Source organism: Struthio camelus, chromosome 2 (genome assembly GCF_040807025.1).
Source record: "Struthio camelus isolate bStrCam1 chromosome 2, bStrCam1.hap1, whole genome shotgun sequence".
Lineage (NCBI taxonomy): Eukaryota > Metazoa > Chordata > Aves > Struthioniformes > Struthionidae > Struthio > Struthio camelus.
In genome coordinates, this window is record NC_090943.1 from 160,207,757 (window position 1) to 160,213,776 (window position 6,020).

The window sequence follows — 6,020 nt, forward strand, 5'->3', positions numbered from 1 at the left end:
CCGCCCGTCCTTATAATCCTCCTGTGCCCCCGGCAGCCTCCTCGTCTTTCCAGCCTCTCCAAATTCATGCCCTGCGCAGAGGTTGGAGCTGTGCTGCCCTTAATGAATATACTGCTGCTGCAAAGCCCCAACTATCATACGCCTTGCAAATTTTAGGCACTGTGAAAGGAGAGGAAAAGAAAACCTCAGACGTGGGATTATTTGTAGTCTTTTGAGGAACAAATGCCCTGGCTTACCCGGGAGCGTCCCCAGCAGTAACGCTTGGGAGAAACTTGTCCAGGGCTGAGGATGTTTTGGGGCCAGTCTGCGATAAAAGCACACATTTGAGGTCCAAAAGAAGCGCGAGGATCTTTACTGCCACGTGGCAAATTTTCCACACGGACTTTTTATCAGAGATACCGTTCCTGTGTAACGCAGTGAGGGCCTGTTCCCTGTCTGAATAGTGCAATATAGCCTTGCTTGAACACAATGTCATAACTACGTGTTGCTGCTTAACGACCTTTGGGGAACGACCTCTGGCCCTCCAGTGGCACGGCCCTTCGTGCTGCTGGATTAGCAAGTGGAAGCTCCATTTCAAGCTTTCTGTAATAAAATACTACTGTATTGGGGTGCTGGGGCTGGCTACTGTTTCACTGTCGACTTAGGAAAATAAGGGCAAAAGCTGTTTAAATATTAAGCAGGATGCAAGATCCTAGCTGATGCTGCTCCTCTGGTAACCTGATGAAGGGTAGACGGTTAAAACAGGCTCTCTATCTGAGGAGAGACACCTGAGCCGGTATTACAGTGACGTGCTAAGCAGGAGGTGCGTTTTGGGTTAATAGCATCGCGTCCCTCTTCCTCCACTGCAGTTCCGCCCGCAGGGGTCAGATCTGCTTAAGACGGCAGTTAGGAGAAAGGATGTAGCTGGTTTCCTCTATTGGTTTCCAACTCCTAGAGACTTCAAGGGGTCATGGGGAAGCACTAAAATTGGGACCTCCGACTATATCTTTTTTTTTTTTTTTTCTATTCACATTTCCACCGTCTACCATAAATCAAATACTCTTTCTGGTTGCTTTAGATTGTCAAACAGGCTATGCTCACATCAGGCAGAACTTATTCGTGAAAAAAAACCCAAGAGGTTCATGATTAATGCAGAAACATTCCTTTCCCGCCGCAGGATGAGCCATACCCCCAAACCTCTCCTTCCAGCAGAGCTGCTGCCGACAAGAAAATTATTGACCTTCATTACTCATGCTACAGAGCTGGGCTTCTAAAAGACGTCTTTCATTAATTACGTTTATGTACGTGTGCGCGTGCATCTCTCGACCTATACATCTGTAGAAGAGTTCCTTCACGGTAGCGGCTGCAGCTGTATTGCCTTACAGCCCTGATAACATCGCCATGCTGTTTAGTGTCACGCAGATAAGCTAGGATGATCGCTTGCTCCGTTTTCTTTGCTCCCCCCCCCAGGAGAGGAGGTTGCGCGTCGCTGTGCCCCCTTGCCAGGCTCAGGAAGCAACGAAATGGTTCGGCTCTGCTTCCCGACGGACACCCAAGGGTATTTTCCCAAAGGCAGCACCGCCACATCGGCTTACCCGATTAGCATTAGCTACGAGCGGCCTTAAATTGTGCCTTTATTGCTCCCGCTAGCAGTCGGTTCTTCCTGAGAAATATTCCCACGGTGGCTGTTCCTGCCTGGCCGAGTTTGAGGGCTTTAAGGTCTGGCAGCTCTGCTGCTCTGCCCCCGTTTAGCTGGCTCTGTCGTTGGCGTGGGCACAAGACAGTTAAACTGCATAAATCCCTTTGCTTCCAAGACTTTCCAGCCAACATCTTACAGCCCTGTTAGTGATTTTTAACTTCCATCCTCCCCCTATCCCGTAGCCCTTTGGAAGCATTCGAAGCTGTTGTTTTTTTCTGATATAAGCGATGCCAAATATTGGTTCCTTTAGGAAGACAAGCTGGCAGTGAAAACACTGACAAATATCCACAAAATATTGTATTGCTTAAAACCCTTTCTTTGGACTGCTCTGTTTGGAGGCTTTGGCTGGCGGGGCGGGGGGGGGGGGGTGGCTGCTGCTAACGACTGAACAATATTAGCTCCGGCGTTGTTCCAGTGATTGGTACACTGCCAATTCATGTGCCTTCACAATTAAAAAAAAAAAAAAAAAAAAAGCATGATAAAATGAAGCAAATGAACCGTCCTCAGGGCAGCCCAATCCTCTTCTTGCACGCTCCCGGCGGCCCCCGACGCCGCGGCCGGGCTGAGCGAGAGGCGCGCTGGGGCGGCTCTGTGGCCCGGCCACGGGGAGAGGAATTTTTTTGGCAGGCGGACAGCGCGCGCGGCGGGTGCAAACGCTTGGCTCCAGCCGCAGCGTCAGCCGAGGGAGACGACACCGAGCCCCGGGCGAGACAAAGAGGGCCCTCGCAGCGCCGCCGGGCTCGGCGGGCCACCGATGCCGCCCCCCAGATTCGGCACGCGGCCTCCGACGCTGCCGGCGCGGGAGTCCGGGCCGCCCTTGGGACCCAAACGGGCAGCCCCCGGCGCATCCCGAAGGGCATCGCCCGTGCCAGGACATCAGTCACTTCAGTTTTCCGAATTTCGGAAAAAAGCTGAAAAGCAATATTAGAGAGGCTTTCAGTTTACACTTTCGGTCAGGGAGTGTTTTGCATCCCAGTAGCAGCCCCTTCTGCTTTTACAGGACCGCCGGACTTTCCCGGTGGCATCAGGCGTATTTTGGTCTCCGGGTCCATTGCAACAGCCCTGTCAAACCCGGGTCCTACCCTGTATTTCAGCAGGCGGAGACCTACTGCCGGGGCATCCTGTGGGGCGAGCGGAGGACTTGGGCTTTTCTCTTCCGGAAGGTCCCAACGAGGGAATTTTGCATTTTTTTGTCGTTTCTACTTCAAACGAAAACACGCAAATATTAAAAAAAAAAGCCTCGAGGCCTTACACAGTCGGAGGAGAAGGGGGTATAAGATGCTATGAGTCGTGAAGGTGGGTTATAAACCTGCTCGGGCTGCCTGCAGGACGGGTAGTAACGGCTTCCTCTTGCAGCCGTCGGGGCTGCGTGTGCAACTGGTTAACTCGACCGGGTTTGTTTTGACTGCTCAGCGAAGCAGGGAATAATAAAAATGCAACTTTTCCGCAGAGACCAGGGGAAAAGAATGAGTTGGGTGTAGCCAAGGGCAGCGTTCGCCTCGTCGTTTTCGCTGAAATAACTCCCTCTAGGCCTTGTGGAAACCCAGCTTTTTTTTTTTTTTTTTTTTCCCCTCCCTACTTCCTCAAACTTTCAAAAATACTCTGCTGTGAAGTATTTTACCCGGTCACATGTTTTAGCTAGAAGAGAAAAGGTTAAATTCTCCTTTCATACTACAATGTAATTCATTTCCTGTTTTGCCCAACCGTCTAGACACAGAACTAACGAGCATTAACCCTGAGTCCCACCATTGGGTTAAAAATAGAGGGTTTAAATATAAAAGTGTGCGGCAGAAGGAAGATTGTAGGTTTCTACCTAGCGCCGTGAGCCAGTTGTTTTAGATGAGAACCATTTAATTGGCTATAAGCAAGAAAAGGAACCAAATAAAACTGCCTTTCGGGTCAGAGGTTTAAAAAGAGCCATGTTTGCTCTCTGCGAAAGCAACAGCACAATTTCCGATGAGCCATGGCACCGTTTGATCCCCTTTCAGAGTTTATATTTGTCTGGATTTACACCTCCAGATATATATCCCCCCCCCCCTAAAAAAAAAAAAAAAAAAAGATTCCACTTGGGTGAGAGCGCTATAAAAAGACTGGCAGAAAGTCATTTAAGAGACAACCTACGTTGCAAAACGCACTCAGGCTCTGATGAGCGACCAACCGACCCCTGGTCGCCCGCGGGAGCCCAGCCACGAACTGGGTCCCAGCTTACCGAGGTATCTAACCCTCCCTGCGCTCATCAAGAGCCCCGCTAGGCTTCTCATCAAGTTAAGGTAAATCCTGGATTGGCTGAACTGGAAGACGTTGGCCCTAGGTTAAGTTGGGAAGTCGCCCCTTGGCTCCGTAGGCGCCTCGGACGTATTTCGAGCAGGCTGGGCTGCAGTAGCAGGCCAGAGAGAGGGATGCTTCTGGCCCACAGCATGCTCTAAATCCCTCTCCAAAGCATGTGCTTTGCTTGTGGAGACAAGGCAAAGAGAAAACAAAACTGCGGCGGCTCCGCGACCGGGCCCCTCGCTGCGGCAGCGAGTACGGAGGCGTCAAAGGCGGTCGCTCACCCTCTGCTCGAACAGGATGCGCCCTCGCAGCTCACCAGCGACCGACCGCCCAGACTCGCAGCGTTTTTGGATGTGCTTTATGAATGAGCTCATTCTTACCGACGTATTTTTAACTCAAGAGCTCTTTCAAAAATCATCAAAATCCATGGTGGGCTTGAGCAAGGAGGAAATCAAATTTCCTGAACTGAGTCGAGTTTCTCCATCTGTAAATGCAAAATCCAGAGGGCAGTCTGTTTATTCAATCTGTGACACCGGGTATCTTTCCTCTTTAGCCATCCATTTTTAACAGCTGCATTTCACAATTGCTGCAACAAACAACCGAGAGACCGCAGCGACGAAACGGTTTTGTTGGGACATCTGATGAAGGCATCAGCAGCACTCAGCATCTCTGGCTGTGCAGGACACTTTGTCTCAGCTGCAAAAATCCTGTTTGCTCCCTCCTCTGCTATGAGTTCAAGGCCTGTTCTGACCAGGACTAAAATGATCCAAGTAAAACATATTAAAAAGACATTAGCTTATTTTCTATTAAAAAGCACAATATAGTACACATCAAGAATTCTGATGGGTAAACTGGTGTATTTCCAGCTTAGGAAAGGCCTTTGAACCTATGGGAGTTATTTATAGCGCCTTTTTGAGAACAGAGCTCTCTCCCATTTCTGCATTTTTATGAAAGTAGCAGTTTTGGTCTCATCAAAAATAAAACCACCTCCCGAATCGCTCAGTGAAGCTCATCCCACACCCCTTTAAAGCAGAGAAACAAAAGGTGAGGATTAAGAAAAGTTTCAGTAAATTTGACTAATCATTAAATTATACGGGCAAGTAATTTTCAAAATGCTTTTGCCCCAAATTGTACTTTATTGAGCTCTACAAAAGATGCTGAAGGTTTCAAGGAATTCCTATCTGATTATTGGCTTTGCTAGACTTAATCTGCCCGATCAAGGCCCAACAGAGCGCTTCACACCATCTAGCAAGCCATTCCCGGCCCCAGGATCGCTTAAGGGATGAAGCATTACACTGACAATACTATGGAGAAGGAGCAATTACACCTTTGTTATGTGAAAGGATTATGGACAGGTCTCACTAGCTCACACACAACACATCCCTAAAAAGATCAGGCATTTCCCTTAAAGGTTTAGAGTCAAAGTACTATTTTTTTAACCTATCTTAATGAAGTTTGAGTAAGAAAGGATATCTGAACTTTCTCATTCCCTTGTTTAAAAGCTGGTCATCTTGTAGACTGTCCCCTGTTTCCAAAGAGTTGTGTTCAGAGGTTTAACCTCTGGTTATTATACACTTGAGAGACAGCATAATCAAATAATTATGAAACTGCTCAAATATACCTTATTTGACACTCAGCACAAATGAAGAAAAAAGCTTCTGCATTTTGTCCTTATTTTTGTTGCCAGATTCCCTAAGACAAGTCATCCAAGTTTTACACAGATGACTTCCCGTTCCAGCCTGTGAAGCATCTCAATTACCGTTCTCCCCAGTTTGCCCCAAGTTTCTTCTATGGGCTCCTTGTTCACATTCCTTCTGAGCAGGAGCCTGGGTTTGAATGCTGCAGTCCTGACCTTGCCCCTTGGGCACCTTGACCAAAAAACCCACACCACACACAAACCACTGTGTAATCCACAAGTTGGAGTTGAAGCTACAGAATCAGTGCAAGCACTAGTGATTTCGTTCAAGGCAGCAGTGACTCCTGGATAGTGGCAGGGTGCAAATTCAGGGCACGAGCTCCACTTGAGCACTGGTTTTTACTGAAAGTGTGTGCTCCATTGACCTTGTTTTCC